Consider the following 18528-nt stretch of genomic DNA (forward strand, 5'->3'; position numbering starts at 1 on the left):
GGGGCAGAAACCTGGAGGCTTACCGAAAGGGTTCTACTTAATTTGAGCACGACGCAACGAGCTATGGAAAGAGGAATGATGGGTGTAACGTTAAGGGGGGATAAGAAAAGAGCAGATTGGGTGAGAGAACAAACGCGAGTTCATGACATCTTAGTTGAAATCAGGAAAAAGAAATGGGGTATGGGCAGGGCATGTAAGGAGGAAGGAAGATAACCGATGGTCAGTAAGAGTTACGGACTGCAATTCAAGAGAAGGGAAGCGTAGCAGGGGGTGGCAGAAAGTTAGGCGGGCAAATGAGATTAAGAAGTTTGCAGGGACAACATGGCCACAATTAGCACATGACCAGGGTAGTTGGCGAAGTATGGGAGAGGCCTTCGCCCTGCAGTGGGCGTAGCCAGGCTGATGATGATGATGATGACCAGCACGGGAAATCGAAACACATATTAAACTGATTAATGAAAATGCCCCAATTAACCTATTAATTAATGAATTTACAGCCCGTACTGCAATTTACTATTTGTAGGCGGTGAGTTTGCGCGGCTTATCCACTTGAAATTAATTTCCACGATGACACCAGTTCCGAGATATTTCCCAAATTGTGGAACGAATACATGGGTCTTCCAGTTACTTTTATTGCCACAATGCATAAAGCAGCATTTTGTTAAGTAAGAAGCGGAACAACAGTACATCTTTACGGCAAGTTTGATGGCGCATACCTCCAAACTGGCGTCATTCTGGAATATCTTTACAAGTGGGGATAGGCCATGCAAACTCACCGGCTACAAATCGTAAATTGTAGCCTGTGCAATAAAGTAATTAATTTTAAAATAATAATTAGGTGATTTTTCTCTTAAGTTACTTGAATATGTGTTTCCATTTCTCGTGCCAGTAATGCCCGCCTCTCTGAAGTATCCAGCCCAAGGACTAGAATTGTTATCTGCGACAGGCTATTTTTTTAGAAGTTTCATAAAAACCTAAAGTTACCACCCTGTACAGGAATGCGCGCGCCCAGTAAGTGCACGATAATAATAATAATATTTGGGGTTTTACGTGCCAAAACCACTTTCTGATTATGAGGCACGCCGTAGTGGAGGACTCCGGAAATTTTGACCACCTGGGGTTCTTTAACGTGCACCTAAATCTAAGCACACGGGTGTTTTCGCATTTCGCCCCCATCGAAATGCGGCCGCCGTGGCCGGGATTTGATCCCGCGACCTCGTGCTCAGCAGCCCAACACCATAGCCACTGAGCAACCACGGCGGGTGTAAGTGCACGATGAATCGCACTGCGATCTTTTGCCATATAAACCATCCCGTCCCGCTAGTTTGTCGTTATGGCAAGTGTGGAGCGTGCGAGCCCTATTAAGGACAAGCAGCACGGACGGTCTTCGGCCCACTCCGCTCTATGGGTTACACTTTGTGCTCTTATCTGAATCACAAAAGCGAGGCCGCGCAATGAGAACCGCATAAGGGAACACAAACGCGTAATCAGCCGCGAAAGTTCAAGACACCGCCACGGTTCGCAATACCGAGACCGGCTAAGATAACGAGCAGCGGCTGGATGTCAGGATGGTAAAAATAAATGGAAAGAGAAATCGGCGGAATCATTTTTCTTTTTTTTTTTTTTTTTGCAACCGAAATAATGACGGCTGCCTAGGTAGCTGCTGCGCGAGAAAAAAAAGAAAGAAAGAAGAGCAACTCGCGTTGGTCGACTCGCCCTGTTCTTGCCGTAGGCAAAAATCCGCGTAATTAGGGATTCCTGCGTTGGAAATCGGGATAAGTGCTATGCAGTGCATGAACAGAAGTAGGAGATTAGAGGAAGCGCATACAGACACGCCTCAGGGAAGGCGAAGGCAAATTGCGTCACTCTCGAACTCCGGTCAACGCCCAGGGGAACAACGTTTCGAGATTGATGAAAGACTTCTTTTTTTTTTTAACCTTACATTCCTTCGTTCTTTCTTTTCCTTCTTTTTCTTGATGCTTCCTTTTTTTTTTACACAGGATGTGTACAGCTCTTTATATATTGGTCTCGCGTGATTGACGCGGATATATTCACGCACTGATCATACCAAATATGTTTCTAACGCATTTGCAGCGTGGAGAACGTTGCTGCTCATAGACGGAGCGTCGCTTTGACGATATGGCGTTGATAGCGGATTGATCTTGGTCGAAAGGTTTTGAACGTGTCCAAGGACGGAAGCAGACACGACGTGCCGTGGACAGAACAGTCCGCTGCTAAATGAACAGCTAAATCTTAGCCAACCCAACAGTAACTTCAACGTGCCAAACATTGAATGAGAAATGTCACCATTTCGCCCGGAAGGTGAAGCAATCACAATGATAGCCAAGTGTTAGGCTATATCACAAAGTAAGGCTCGTGGATATTATGGCAGTATTAGTTTGCAGGCGTAATGTGTTGTCACCTGGCGCGAGATAGGGAGATTGCTGGGAGCTGCCTTCTTCCTCCAGTGGACAAAAAAAATGACGAGAAATAAGAAGGTGATGATACTGAAGTTACGGTAAACATTCTGTTATTATAAATAAACGCGCGTGGCGTCATGCCGTCAAAAGACACGCGTGAACTTCCACCACGCCGGAAACGCTGGTGCTCGTCACGTGATCAGGAGCGCGTGCACACCAGGGAGTGCTCGTGCTTGTCGCGAAGCGAACGTTCCGTGAAGCCGCTCCCTTCGCCACTTCAACTGTGGCGTGGCTCTACAAAAAAAAAATTAAAAAAACAGATCACGGGACCTCCAACAGAGGGCGCGCCGGAAGAAAGCGCGCCTCAAGCCATCAGTCTTTTCGGCTCGCCTTAGCACGCGCGCGCATGGCTCGCCCAGTAGATCTCGTATCCTCTAACACGCGATGCTCCGTCGCATCCGGGACAGCACGGCGACGGCGAGAACGCGCCTCGATTGTACGTTCGGCTGCAAAAGTTTACGGGACACGGGCTCCACATCAAATGCGAATGTCTGCTCTGTTTGGGCGTGCCGCTTCTATTATAATTATTTATTTACAAAACTCCGCAGGCCACTTGTGGGCGGCCCAAGCAGGAGTGGTTGCAATTCGGAGCAGTGGTTAGCACATGAAATTATGCACAGAAATGTTAAATATATAACACCTACACCTTATTATATCACAAAGGCTACGGCACACTAAAGAGAGAGAGAAAGAGAAAGCAAGGAGAAAAACGGCAGGGAAGTCAACCAGAGAAGCGTACACTTAGCTGCCTTGCACTGGGAGGGGGGAGGCGGTGGGGTGTAAAGGAAAGGCGGAATAGAAGGGGGAGAGAGCGAGCACTGAGGGCACGCGGGAGGATGCACAGGAACACTGTAAGCGGTCTCTCAAGCCAGTGCACTGGACGTGGTGGTGGTGGACAGCATCTGGCGCGATGTCAGAAGAAGAAGAAGAAGAAGAAGAAGAAGCAGAAGATTATGATGATGATGATGATGATGGTGGTGGTGGTGGTGGTGGTGGTGGTGGTGATGGTGGTCAGCATCTGGCGCGATGTCGGCAACGGGGTGAAAAAAAGGGGGAGGGGGAAAGCGAACAAAAACTGATGCCGATTCACGAGGTCGTCGCCACACGGCCATGACTCGGTCGGGGCGTTCTTCTCGTGCCCGAACGATCGCGCCGGTTCGACACTTAATGGCGGCAGTGCATGCAGCAGATGGACTACTGTAGAGACGCCTCCTCGGTGAAGCACATATTCACCGTCAGGAACCTGTGGCTGGGCGGTGAAAGTGACGTAAGTAAGCGCCTCGGGTGACAGACGCACATCGTGAAGCGAGCCCAAGTCCGGTGGGGCGGTGCTCGGAGCATCGGCGAGTTGAGGCAGTTCTAACTGAAGAACGCCGGTCGCGCAGTCGATGAGAGCATAATGAATGGATAAAAAGTCCAATCCAAGGATAACGTCGTGAGGGCAGTTGTCGATCACAGCAAAGAGAACAGAAGTAGGGCGGCCGGCTATACTTAAACGCGCAGTACAGATTCCAAGAACAATCAGCACGCCGCCGTCAGCCACACGGAGCACTCGGGCAGCTAGGAGACGCTGGAACACATCCTGTGCTACTGTCCTGAATATAATGTTCAGAGACAGTCCCTGGCGTCCGTTCTAGCGCACCTTCACAATAGACCATTGTCAGTTGCAACTATTTGCACATATCGCCGACAGACGACATCGCAGCTGAAGGCGACGAGGGGACTACTTCGGTTTTTCGAAAGAGACGGGCTTGGACAAGCGACTGTGACAGTGATGTCACGTACCATGCAAGAGTGACGGACTGTGACTGACGATGCGTTTGCTATGTGCTCTCTCTCTCTCTCCTCCCCATCCTTCATCCCCACCCATACCGCTGCCATGTGTAGGGTAGCAAACTGGTTGAGCTAAACTGGTTAACCTCCCTGTCTTTCCTTCTCCACTTTTTCGTTCCTTCCTCCTCGGTGGAGAGCTCTGAATAAATTTTTTTCTAACCGTGTACCCGCGCTCCGGTATATCTCAGTGACGCTGGCCTTGCGCTGCCGAGCGCGCACGTGGTCGCGTGTTCGATTCCAGCGGCGGCGGCGGCCTCATTTCGATGCGGCCAAAAGGCAAAAAGCTCTCGTGCGCTTCTATTTACGTGCGTGCTTAAGCGAGCCCCTGGCGGTCAAAATTATTTCGGAGTCCCCCGCTATATATACGGCGTGCTTCATAATCAGAACTTGGCTCTAGCACGTATAAAGCCTCAGATCATTCTTTTGGATTTTAATTACTTAGGATTCCTTAATTACTACGCACTTAAATCTGATTACAGGAGCGTAAGCCGCTGCTGTAGGAGCGCTCAGTGGCACAGTATACATACGGGCGCTCCGCCACCGGTGTGTGCGGATGATTTCGAATGCTTAGATTACAAACAGCATTTGAAAGTACACCGCGGATGTATACAGTATCGATTTCGTCTCGTCCCGTTGCAGACTTCAAGATTGGATTGAAGTTCGAAAGGGCACGTATACAGAGGTGGCGCGGCAACAGAATAAATAGGTATAGAGGCTTGAAACACTACTGAGAGCACGCTGCGGGCGGCTGTGACGGCTCTTTGCCCAGATGTCGCATCTCGCGTTGTTACGCCGTTTGTCGTGAATAAGCAAAGTTGACGAAACGCTGCCTGAATGCAATCGCGGGTCGCCGAGTCCTTTCGTAGTCGCGCGGCGTAGGTTAACGTCATTAAAATTGCGACATCTGGTGGCATATTACACAGCACCTGTGTCGCATTTGAATACAAAATGACTCTATCCCTTCTTTTCTTTTCTTTTATTTTTTTTCGCAAGGTTACCAAAAGCCGGAAATGCCGATATCTGTTTCTTTTTCTTACATAACACTGAAAAAAAATGCGAGTATTTTTGGGGGAGCGAGACTTTATTTGGAAATGTTAGTGAAGATGTTTGTTCTAATTTATAATGAGAGTGATAGACAGATCTAAGCAATAATATTAAGAAAGCTTGCTGTGCGCTGGCCCTCACTGCAGTATAAGCAAAGAACGGTAAATAGCAGGTTTTATTTTCTCGACAGTATTCTATAAACGGACCTCCTGCAGACAGCACAATTTCATTGTTTGAAAGAGAGAGAATGAGGCAAAAATGAACTTAAATATGTGGCCCCAGGAGTATTTGGGAAAGTGAGTGATGGAATGGGACTATACAAAGAAGCGGACGCTATATACTTGTAGTATATACTACAAGCGGACGCTATATACTTGGACTCCGATCACTTTCTTTGGTCCGAGATGGGGTTCAGGGAGGAGGGAAAGGCCCGTCCTCTTCTTCAGGCGGCGGCCAGGCCTTGCGCTTTGGCGCCGTCTTCGGCCTTCTGGACGACCCGGAGTTAAGAGTTTCTGGTCTGAGCTGAGCAGTGCAGTCTCCCGCTGCTCTAGGGTGGTGATGGGAAGGGGAGCTGGTGATTTTTATGGCACTTAGCAGGGGGCACTCCCACATGATGTGGTATAGATCGGCTCTACCTGCGCATAATTAGCAATCTGTTGTATATATCTCCTACTAGAGGTGACTGTAGGTCCCCGGGTTTGGAAAAGTGTGGGTCTGTAAGAGGCCCCAAGTTACCGATTGCTTTTTATCTTTTTTTTTTTTTGATGAGCGGCGGGGTAATGCCTCCTGCTCTGGCAGTCGAATTGGAGAATTTCCTTGGAGGGTACCATCCGGTCCCTGCCGGAGCGGCGGAGAGATTCGAATTGCTCATAGCAAGATGTTGTGCGGCGCGGATGGTCAGTTCTCGGGCCTCACTGTGAGCAGCTTCGTTTCCCAGAAGACCGGAGTGCGCCGGCGCCAAAACGAGTTTGCGTGCATCTGAGCCGGGTTTCGGGAACCTTGGCCAGAATTTTGATGGCTTCGGGCGAAATGCGCCCTTTCGCGAAATTTCGTATGGCTGTCTTTGAGTCGCTAACTATGAATTTGGCTGTGGAGGAGGCGTACGCCAAGGCAATTAATGCGACTTCCTCCCCGACCTCCGGCGAGGTTGTAATGAGTGAGCTTGCGACGATGGTTTGATTTTGTTGATCTAGTACAGCCACTGTTGCGTTTCGCCTGCGACACGTGGTTTTGCCGGCGCGACGGCGGCGGGGCGGCGGACATTTTGGCCCGATCGTCGTCACCGCAACACTCATCGCCAGGTGTTTCCAGGCGCGTCTGCGGCGATGCGACCGCCTAGGGATTTCGTTCCAGTCATTGTGCCCGAAACAGGCGATGCCAAAGCAGGGATCTCATTCCAGTTATTGGGCCCGAAACAGGCGATGCCAAAGCAGGGATCTCGTTCCAGTCATTGTGCCCGAAACAGGCGATGCCAAAGCAGGGACCATCTTCTCGTTACAGTCATTGTGTCCGACCGGCAGCGCCACGACAGTATGCTGCGCAGCGCCACGACAGTGTGCTGCGCAGCGCCACGACCAGGTGCTACGAGATCGTGCGCAGCGCCACGACATGGTGCTACGGCATCGCTACGACAGTGTGCGTCACCATTAGCCCATTGTACATTCACGTGCTCGTCTTTTGAGGGGTTCCTTCTTGCCCTCAACTGCGAGAGTATAAAAACAGCTGCCCCCGGACGCCAGAGGAGGGCTCCGATTTCTTCCGTTGAGTGAAGTGCTCTCCCGTCTCTCTACTTCGGTCAAACCTGACCGCCAACTCTTTGCGATGTTAAAATAAACAAGTTGTTTCGTTGTTACCTGTCGACTCATGCTTTGCCGGGACCTTCGGATGCTTGCAGTTGTACCCCAGGCCGCCAGGCCAACGCTACCCTTGGGGCTTGCGACCCAGGTACAACCACGGGCGTCAGCGCCGAGTTCCCAACAGATCGTACCAGCAGTCGGATCCAAACATCTGGTTGCCAGCGGTGAGATCGCCTACGACTTCAAACAACTGTCTGCCAGCGGCGAGATCACGACAACGGAGGCCAGCAGCAAAGAGATGCAGTTGACAGTATGCTGAGCAGCTCAACGACGATCCGGGAGCAGTGCAACGAGCCCTGTGTGACGACTGGTTGCCTGCAGCGGAACGACTGCGCGGAATTCCTGCCTGCGAGGTTTGGTGAGTGCGGGACTTTCTTCTTCTGAGCGTTGCCAGGCTTTTTGTTAGTGTCAGAAACAGAGCTGGTAATTGTGGTTGTCGTTGCTGCCGGGTTAGTTTGCGGCAAGACAATAGTAAGCAGTAGAGAAAGCAGCATTCAGAGCAGCCATGGATTTGAAGTCGTTGCGCAAACCGAAATTGTTGGAGCTTGCAAGAGAGTTGGGTCTGGATGTCTCAGACAAACTCAGAAAACCAGAACTGATAAAGGCTATTCTTGAGTTAGAGGCTGAGGATGACGAGCTGTCGGAATGCCTTGAGACTATTGAAGAGAGGGAGACTGCAAAAAGAGAAGAGCGCGAACGTAAAGAACAGAAAGAGCGAGAGCAACAAGAGAAAAAAGAAGAGCGTGACCGTCAACACGCTTTGGAAATGAAGCGTCTCGAGATAGAGATGGAACGCGCTCGTAATGGAAGTCAGGCACACGGTGCAGGAGAACGCGTATTGTTCAAAATGACTGACCTGATGCGGCCGTTTAAGCTTGGAGAGGACATTGGTTTGTTCCTGGTTAACTTTGAGCGAACGTGCGAGAAGCAGGGGTTCTCTCGGGAAACGTGGCCACAGCGCTTGCTCACTTTGTTACCCGGCGAGGCGGCCGACGTAGTCGCTCGCTTGGATAGAGAGGAAGCAGAGGATTTCGACAAAGTAAAATCGAGTCTGCTAAAAAAGTACCGGCTGTCTGCGGAAGCGTTCCGTCGGAAGTTTCGGGAAAATGAGAAAGGCAAAAGTGAGTCATATACAGAGTTTGCGTATAGGCTTATGTCGAACATGCAGGAGTGGCTCAAAGAAGAGAAAGCGTTTGGTGACCACGATAAAGTTCTGCAGTGTTTCGGGCTAGAACAGTTTTATAGTCGGTTACCGGAGAACGTGCGATACTGGGTCTTGGATAGGCCAGACGTTTGTACGGTGGCTAAAGCCGCTGAGCTAGCCGAAGAGTTTGTGACGCGTCGGGCTCGCGGAGCTAAGGACGGTCAAAAGGGTGAATTTGGCTCGAAGTTTGAGAGGCCGAAGTTCACACCCATGAGATTAAAGGGGGACACGCGTAGTGCGGATGCGAGCGAAAGCAGTCCGACCAAACGTAAAGAGACGGCGGCAGCCAAACGCAGAAAGCGGTTCGAGATGAGGCGAGCGCGCTTGTGTTATACGTGCCAGAAGCCGGGTCACTTTTCGGCGCAGTGTCCGGAAACAACACCAAAAGTTGTGTTTTTTTCAATAGGCAGCACTGACGAGAACATGAAGCTTCTTGAGCCTTACATGCGAGACCTCCTCGTAAACGGGAAAGAGTGCCGAGTGCTTCGCGATTCCGCAGCTACGATGGATGTAGTTCACCCGTCTTACGTAGAACCCCATATGTTCACGGGCGAGTGCGCGTGGATCAAGCAAGCCGTGGAAGCTCATAGCGTGTGTCTGCCGGTAGCAAAAGTGCTTATTGAAGGACCTTTCGGAGCGCTTGAGACGGAGGCGGCAGTGTCATCTATGCTGCCACCCCAGTACCCGTACCTATTTTCAAACAGGTCCGATCACCTCCTGCGCGAGAAGGGGCTTTTGTTTGGTGAAGCTAGTGTTCAGGCCTTAACCAGATCGAAGGTTCGGGAGCTCGCCGCAAAGGCGGTAGTTGCGGGGCCGACGTTATCAAACAACGAAAAAGGGTCAGAGGCGCAGCAAGCTGATATTCAGAGCACGCCCGAACTGAATAAAATTGAGTCTGTAGCGTTGAAGGCGCCAGATACTGGAGAGGAAAATCCCGACGCGGGAAAGTTAGAAGAGCTATCTACTGATTTGCTCATCGCGCCTACGTCAGACGGACTTGATAGGTTGCTAAAAGTCAGCCGGACGGCTTTGATAGCCGAGCAAAAAAAGGATGGCAGCCTGGAAAACGTGCGCTGCAATGTCAAAGAAGGTATCGCCAGGAAAACTGCGCGTTTTGTGGAAAGAGGTGGAGTCCTGTACCGGAAGTATCTAGACCGCCGAGGAGTGGAGTTCGATCAGCTGGTCGTGCCTCAATGCTATCGTCAGGATCTGTTGCGCTTGTCACATGGGGGTTCGTGGTCCGGACACCTAGGAGTTAAGAAAACTAAGGACCGTCTCTTGCAAGAGTACTATTGGCCAGGGTGTTTTCGGGACGCAGACCATTTCGTGAGGACATGTGACACTTGTCAGCGGGTGGGCAAACCAGGGGACAAATCGAGGGCGCCGTTGAAATTGGTACCTATCATTACGGAGCCTTTTAGACGGCTCGTTATTGATACTGTGGGACCTCTGCCGGTAACAGCCACGGGGTACAGACACATTTTGACTGTGATCTGCCCAGCGACAAAGTTCCCTGAAGCAGTGCCGCTTAAAGAACTCAGCTCAGTTGAGATAGTTAATGCACTACTGTCCATATTTGCGCGAGTTGGTTTTCCTGCAGAAATTCAATCAGATCAGGGCACAGTGTTTACTAGCGCTTTGACGACAACTTTTCTCGAAAGGTGTGGGGTAAAGCTGCTACACAGCTCAGTGTACCACCCACAGTCGAATTCCGTTGAGAAGCTCCACTCCGTCATGAAGCGCGTGTTGAGAGCCTTGTGTTTTGAACATCAAACTGACTGGGAGCTGTGTCTGCCTGGGGTGATGTTTGCTTTAAGGACCGCGCCGCATGCGGCTACGGGGTTTTCGCCAGCTGAACTGGTGTACGGTCGCTCGCTTCGATCTCCGCTTCGCATGCTTCGAGAATCATGGGAAGGTAGGGGCGACGACCCAGTCGTGGTGGAGTACGTGCTTAAGCTCCTCGAACGCTTAAGAAGGGCACAGGAGTTGTCAGGTGAAGCAATGACAAAGGCCCAGCAGAGGGCCAAGGTTTATTATGATCGGACAGCCAGGGCCCGTCGTTTTGAGGTTGGCGATGAGGTCATGATATTGCGCACATCGCTAAACAACAAACTAGACGTGCAGTGGGAGGGCCCAGCGCGAATTGTTCAGAAACTGTCGGACGTTAACTACGTGGTAAGTCTGCCAGGAAAGCGGAAAGCACAGCAAGTTTACCACTGTAATCTGCTCAAACCTTATAGACAAAGGGAAGCAGTGGTGTGCATGATGGTAAACGTTCCTGAAGAGCTTCCGGTCGAGCTTCCGGGACTAGGCTCAGTGACGAACAGGGAAGACACCGGTCAAGTCATTAGTGACCTTATCAGTAAAGCACCGCTGTCGCCTGAGCAGAAAACCGAACTACACCAGCTATTACAAGAGTTTCAAGGTCTGTTCTCTGAGAGGCCTGGTAGGACTTCTGTACTTACTCATGATATAGAACTTACCTCCACAGAGCCAGTACGATCCAAGGCGTATCGGGTGTCACCCCGCCAGAGCGATATTATGGAGGCTGAGGTAAAGAAAATGCTACAGCTCGGTGTTATTGAGGCAGGTGAGAGTGATTATACCTCCCCTTTGATTTTAGTTGAGGTACCGGGCAAGGAACCTCGTCCTTGCGTCGACTACCGCAGGCTTAATTCCATCACTAAGGATCAAATTTATCCGATCCCTAACATCGAGGAGCGCCTTGAGAAAGTTAGTAGCGCTCAGTTTATTTCCACCCTAGATCTTGTCAGGGGTTATTGGCAGGTTCCACTTACAGAAGAGGCTAGTAGGTATGCGGCGTTCATTTCACCAATGGGAACATTCCGTCCTAAAGTGTTGAGTTTTGGTTTGAAGAACGCGCCATACTGTTTTTCAAGTCTCATGGATAAAGTGTTGCGGGGACAGCAAGAATTCGCTTTACCGTATCTAGACGACGTAGCGATATTCTCCGCATCCTGGTCTGAGCATATGACACACTTGCGGGCAGTGCTAACCCGCCTGCGCGAAGCAGGCTTGACAGTAAAGGCTCCTAAGTGCCAGTTAGCACAGGCCGAGGTTGTCTACCTCGGTCACGTGATTGGTCAGGGTCGTCGCCGCCCCTCTGAAATAAAAGTGGCCGCTGTGCGAGACTTTCCGCAACCGCGCACAAAGACCGATATTCGGTCGTTCTTAGGTGTCGCCGGCTACTATCAGAGGTACATCCCTAGGTACTCTGATATCGCGGCTCCCCTGACGGATGCTCTAAGAAAGACAGAGCCTCAAACAGTCGTCTGGGACGAGACAAAGGAAAGAGCTTTTAGCGCCCTAAAGAGTGCCCTAACAAGCCAGCCTGTGCTACGATCGCCAGACTATACAAAAGGGTTCATTGTTCAGTGCGATGCTAGTGAGCGAGGCATGGGCGTTGTACTGTGCCAACGGGAAAATGGAGAAGTAGAACACCCCGTCCTGTATGCTAGTCGTAAGCTGACCAGTCGTGAGCAGGCGTATAGCGCCACCGAGAAAGAGTGTGCATGTCTCGTGTGGGCCGTTCAGAAATTGTCATGCTATCTAGCCGGCTCGAGGTTTATCATTGAGACAGATCACTGCCCTCTCCAATGGCTGCCGACCATCTCTCCCAAAAATGGCCGCCTCCTGCGCTGGAGCCTCGCTTTACAACAATATTCCTTTGAGGTGCGTTACAAAAAGGGGAGTCTCAACGGTAACGCCGATGGCTTAAGTCGAAGCCCCTAACGTAGGAATCAGCCTCAAAATTGTTTGTTACTGATGTTTTTCTTCCTGAGGCAGGATTTTTTTTAACATATTGCTTTTGTTTAGTGTTTCAAAGTGATGATATGCTTTCTAGTGCAATTTTTCAATTTGTGGACGCGTTCTGAGTGATGCTAGACTACTGCAAGGAACTAGGCAGTGGTATAAAAAGGGGAAAGAGCCTGGCAGGGCTTAGTGAGGGTTGTGCCGTGCTTGCTGACTGAGCGGTTGAGTTTTCAGCGTAGTTCTAACGCTTGCCGGGAACGAGAACAAAAATGTGAACTCTCCCGAAGTCACTTTGCAGTGTCCCGTGCGAACCTGAACGAGAGAACGAGGCCTTCTCTGTGCGCTGCGCTCAAGAAACGTCAAGGGACGCCCGACTTCGGTTATGAGCATCATCGAGCGACATCCCTCCGGACAGCGGATGCAGTCCCCTGTCCATCGGGATCTCCTTTCCCCGGCGGGGCGGTCTGTTGCGTTTCGCCTGCGACACGTGGTTTTGCCGGCGCGACGGCGGCGGGGCGGCGGACATTTTGGCCCGATCGTCGTCACCGCAACACTCATCGCCAGGTGTTTCCAGGCGCGTCTGCGGCGATGCGACCGCCTAGGGATTTCGTTCCAGTCATTGTGCCCGAAACAGGCGATGCCAAAGCAGGGATCTCATTCCAGTTATTGGGCCCGAAACAGGCGATGCCAAAGCAGGGATCTCGTTCCAGTCATTGTGCCCGAAACAGGCGATGCCAAAGCAGGGACCATCTTCTCGTTACAGTCATTGTGTCCGACCGGCAGCGCCACGACAGTATGCTGCGCAGCGCCACGACAGTGTGCTGCGCAGCGCCACGACCAGGTGCTACGAGATCGTGCGCAGCGCCACGACATGGTGCTACGGCATCGCTACGACAGTGTGCGTCACCATTAGCCCATTGTACATTCACGTGCTCGTCTTTTGAGGGGTTCCTTCTTGCCCTCAACTGCGAGAGTATAAAAACAGCTGCCCCCGGACGCCAGAGGAGGGCTCCGATTTCTTCCGTTGAGTGAAGTGCTCTCCCGTCTCTCTACTTCGGTCAAACCTGACCGCCAACTCTTTGCGATGTTAAAATAAACAAGTTGTTTCGTTGTTACCTGTCGACTCATGCTTTGCCGGGACCTTCGGATGCTTGCAGTTGTACCCCAGGCCGCCAGGCCAACGCTACCCTTGGGGCTTGCGACCCAGGTACAACCACGGGCGTCAGCGCCGAGTTCCCAACAGATCGTACCAGCAGTCCGATCCAAACACCACTGTCATGGCGTCTCGATCACGATATTCGGCCGCGTCTACATAGGCCACGTCCTTAGAGTTTGCAATGCACTTTTGTAAGGATTTGACTCATTCCTGCCTGCGCTTTTGGTTGTGCAAACGATGGGTGTTCTTAGGTTTAGGTAGGATTTGTATGTGTTTTCTGAACTCTGTGGGTGTGTCTCTCCTTGGTCCGAATTGAGTGTTGTATGTAAACCCGAGTGATTGAAGAAAAATGTTGCCCCGGCCGTCTGGGACTGCGAGAGTCTCTTCGGTTGGGCAGTTCTTCGTGCTTCTATGGGCTCATCAAGAGAATCGTGTATTCCTAGAGCCTCAAAATCTTCGTTTGCGATCGTAATTGGGAGGTGCCTAGCCTGCTTGTAGGCTCCCCTGATAATGAGGTTAATTTTGGTGCTTTCATCACTCGTTAGTTGCAGGAATGGGGTAGCGTATATTATTATGCTTACGACAAAAGGCTGTACCAAACTGAGTAGATTAGTTTCTTTCGTGCCGTGGTGTCCGTTGACGATGCGCGAAGTAAGTCTTGCCGCTTGAAGCACGTGCGAGTCTAGTGCCTTTAAAGCTTCGTTGTTCGGTCCATTGGCCTGTATTTTAAGTCCAAGGATCCTGATACTTGGCACTATTGGCAGGTCCTGTCCGTTAGGTCTGAGCGTGATTTGAAGGAAGGGGTGGGGTGGGGGTTTAGTTCTTATGCCTCTGAACGTGAGCGTATACAGTAGTAACTCTGACTTTTGTGGGTAGCAGGGAAGTCATTTAGGTGCTACGTTTTCTGTAACTACTTCGATCGCGGTTTGCAAGGTTTCTTGGATTTCTTCGCCACTGCCTCTTGTTACCCAGAGTGTTACGTCGTATGCATATAAGCCATGCTGTAGTTTAGGTATTTTAGGACCAAATCACCATTAGACGTCACTGCATCACGCCGGGCTCAGCGTCATGTCCTGCGCCACCTTGACAAGCTTGACAAACAACGCTGGAGATCATTCTGTGGCTCTCTGGATCCGAGAAAACCTCTCTCTAGCATTTGGCAAATTGTACGAAGCCTTCGCTCGCCTCCACAACAGCTTCACCCGTTCAGCGCTGTGGCCATACGGCAAGGCCGGCGTGAAGTCGAGGTCGCCGATGACTTTTGCAAATTACTCGTGAGCTCCTCGAACGATATACCAACCCATTCACGACTGACTTTCCCGTCATCTAGTGATCACCGTCTGGACGCGCCTTTTACTATGCACGAGCTCGACGCTGCGATATCTTCTTCCCGCCGATCAACTTGTCCAGGACCAGACGGAATTACATACTCCGCGATTTGTCATCTTGGAGTAGAAGCTCGAGAAATTCTCCTGGCGCTCTACAATTCTACGTGGGACACAGCAACTGTCCCTAATCACTGGAAGTGCAGTCGTCTTGTGGCTTTGCTAAAACCTGGGAAATGCCCGCATGATCTCTCACATTATCGGCCAATAGCCTTGGCAAGCTGTGTCGGTAAAGTGATGGAGCGGATGGTACTGAGCAGACTGGAATGGCTACTCGAGAAAAGTGGTGGACTTCGTGATTTCATCAATGGATTCAGAAGAGGCCGATCATCCATTGACGGTGTGATCGACCTAGTATCTTCTGTTCAACAGGAAAAGAGACGCCGTCGTCTGGTATGCGCAATATTTCTGGACATCTAAAGTGCCTACGACAACGTCTTCCACCATTCGATTCTTCAGGCGCTTGAGGATATTGGTGTTGGTGGCCGGATGTATGCATGGCTGCAGAGTTACCTCAGTGGCCGCACCATTTTCATGTCCACTTCGGATGGCGAGACTGATAGACATGAAGTTCGCAGGGGTGTTCCGCAGGGTGGTGTCCTTAGCCCAGTATTGTTCAATATGATACTGGTGGGCCTTGCAGACGAGCTACCTGAAACAGCGCGTATCAGTACGTACGCGGATGATATCTGTATTTGGTCATCCGGGGTCACACGTCCACAAGTGCGTGCAAGGCTTCAACGTGCGGTTACCATAACGGCGAAGTACTTGCGCCGTAGAGGCCTGCAACTCTCAGCAACTAAGTGTGCAGTCATGGCATTTACGCGCAAATCGATGTCAAATTATCCAATCTTTGTCGACGGAACGGCGCTTCCTTTAGTCACCCACCACAGATTTCTTGGCGTGATAATAGACCGCAGTCTTTCTTGGACCAAACATGTTACTGCGCTTAGGCCTAAACTGACTAACTTCATACATGTTCTTCGTGTAATATCAGGACTGAGATGGGGCCCCTCTGAGCGAAGTTTGCTCCAAGTGTACCAGGCACTTTTTGTGGGCTACATACGCTACAGCATGCCTGTGTTATCTAACATGGGGTCATCTTGTATACGCACGCTGGAGAGCCTTCAGGCTCAAGCACTACGGATATGTCTTGGCTTGCCACGCTGCACGTCAACTAAGTGCACAATAGCGGAAGCACGGGCTTGTCCTATCGACATATACAGGTCTTGTGAACCTGTGCGAACCTATCTTCGCCTGCTAACCAGACACTCACACCATCCACTGTCAACGCTTCCCAGCATCAACCTTGACTGTGCTTTTTCTAAAGCTATTGCATGTCACGCAAGCATTGTACCTGCAAGATTCCAGGCAACCGACATCCCCGCGACACCTCCATGGACATTACCAAGACAACTAGTGAGGCTTCAGATACCCGGAATTAGGAAGAAATCTCACGTTTCCTCCATTGGCTTGAAGCAGCTCACACTGTCCCATATCTTTACTTTATATAGTGGGACTGTACAAGTATATACCGATGGTTCGGTCACGCCATCTGCCACAACGGCCGCATTTGTCATCCCACAACTTGGAATTACTCAACGATTTCGATTAGACCACAAATCGACATCTACGGCTGCGGAACTTGCGGGAATACGGGAGGCTGTCCGTTTTATGAGAACGCAGACACCCCATAAATGGACAATATTGTGCGATGCCAAATCAGCGCTACAGGTGCTAAAATACTTTTTAAACAAAGGGCCATACTATCTGCTCGTGCTGGAAATCGTCGAACTTTATCACAGTGCCGAGTTAAGTGGCCACGTGATCACCTTTCAATGGGTGCCTGGCCATTGTGGTGTTTTTGGTAATGAACTCGCTGACAGTGAGGCAAGATCGGCCTCCTCTTCCTCTGAGGAAGTACGGATTGCCTACTCGCGACCTGACACCAACTCCATGATCAAGGCACTCACGCAGGACCTTACAAAGGCTTACAGAGCCCACTCTGATAACATTCACAGACGTCTACATATGATTGACCCAGACGGTAAATTCTGTTTGCCCCCGAAGCTTACACGGAGCAAAACATCATTGCTACACAGGATTCGGCTCGGCGTTGCTTTCACCGGTCGCTACGCACACCTCATCGGCCAATCGAACAGCCCTGATTGTGTACACTGCCAGATGCCTGAAACACTGCAACACGTACTGTGCGACTGCCCAGCATATATGCTGGAGCGAAGGACGTTAGACAGTTTCCTAGCCAGCGTTGGCAGGCAACTACTGTCGGAGGAATCTATCCTCGGCCCATGGCCTGACACTGCAATTTCAATGCGTGCAACAAAAGTATTGTTGGAGTTTCTGCAGGACACCAAGCTCGACGAGCTGCTCTAGCGAGGCAACTGTCTCATGTACATAAGCACTCACCACTTCTCTTATCATCATCATCCATTCCAATACTTTCACTCCCCTTCCCTCTTCCCCAGTGCAGAGTAGCAGACTAGACCGCACTAGCTCAGGTCGACCTCTCTGTCTTTCCTATCAATAAATTCTATTCATTCATTGGCTAGCTTGCTTGACGATCCTAGCATGGCCATATTGAAGAGGTAGGGAGACTAGACCGACCCCTGGAGCCTCCCTCTATTTCCGAGCGAAATGCCCTCCGACGTTACCCCACCGACGCTCATTGTGGCTGTCCTGTCCGTTAGAAATTCTTTAATGTAATTGTACGCTCTGGATCCAAACCTTGCTTAGCTGTTAAGATGGCTAGCCTTGTAGGAAACATTAAAATTAGTAATTGATCACTGACAACGAGTTCCTTATTACCATTCTGACAAATCGCATTAGAAAACATATCATCATTTACGGCTTATATATATATATATATATATAGTCATATCATAAGAAGCCAACAAACACCGACACCAAGGACAACATAGCGGAAATTACTTGTGCTTAATAAATGAAATAAAGAAACGATACATTATGGAAATTAAAGTGGATGAAAAAACAACTTGCCGCAGGTGGGAACAGAACCCACAACATTCGCATTTCGCGTGCGATGCTCTATCAATTGAGCTACCGCGGCGCTGTTTCCCCATCCACTTTAATTTCCATAATTTACCGTTTCTTTATTTCATTTATTAAGCACAAGTAATTTCCCCTATGTTGTCCTTGTTGTCAGTGTTTGTTGGCTTCTTATGATATGACTGCAGCGGTGGCGTAGAGGTAGAACACCCGCCTCGCGTGCAAGAGGTCCGTGGTTCGAATCCCGGTGCCGGCAATTTTCCACCGGATTAAAAAAAAAAAAATCCGCGTGTTGATAAAATTGCACAAACAGGCCTGGAGTGTGGCCTGATCCCGGTGACCAGAACCGGTAACGCACTCCCTCACCAGAGCAGGATTGGCCACCCTGGTGCAGTACTTGGCCACAACCTCCTATGAACACAACAATCAAACCCCGGCCCTCAGTCCCCAGCAGCTGCGAAGCAACTGACCACGGCGGCGGTCAGACCTGCGACGCAGCAGAGGGTGCTAAGAATCACTGGCTCCGGACAGGCCGCCATTGGAATATGAACCTGGCAACGTTTAACGCTAGAACGTTATCTAGTGAGGCGAGTCTAGCAGTGCTATTGCAGGAATTAGAGGGCAGTAAATGGGATATAATAGGGCTCAGTGAAGTTAGGAGGCCGAAAGAAGCATATACAGTGCTAAATAGCGGGCACGTCCTATGCTACCGGGGCTTAGCGGATAGAAGAGAACTAGGAGTCGGATTCCTGGTTAATATGAATATAGC

The sequence above is a fragment of the Dermacentor variabilis genome, chromosome 3 (assembly GCF_050947875.1).
Source record: "Dermacentor variabilis isolate Ectoservices chromosome 3, ASM5094787v1, whole genome shotgun sequence".
NCBI lineage: Eukaryota > Metazoa > Arthropoda > Arachnida > Ixodida > Ixodidae > Dermacentor > Dermacentor variabilis.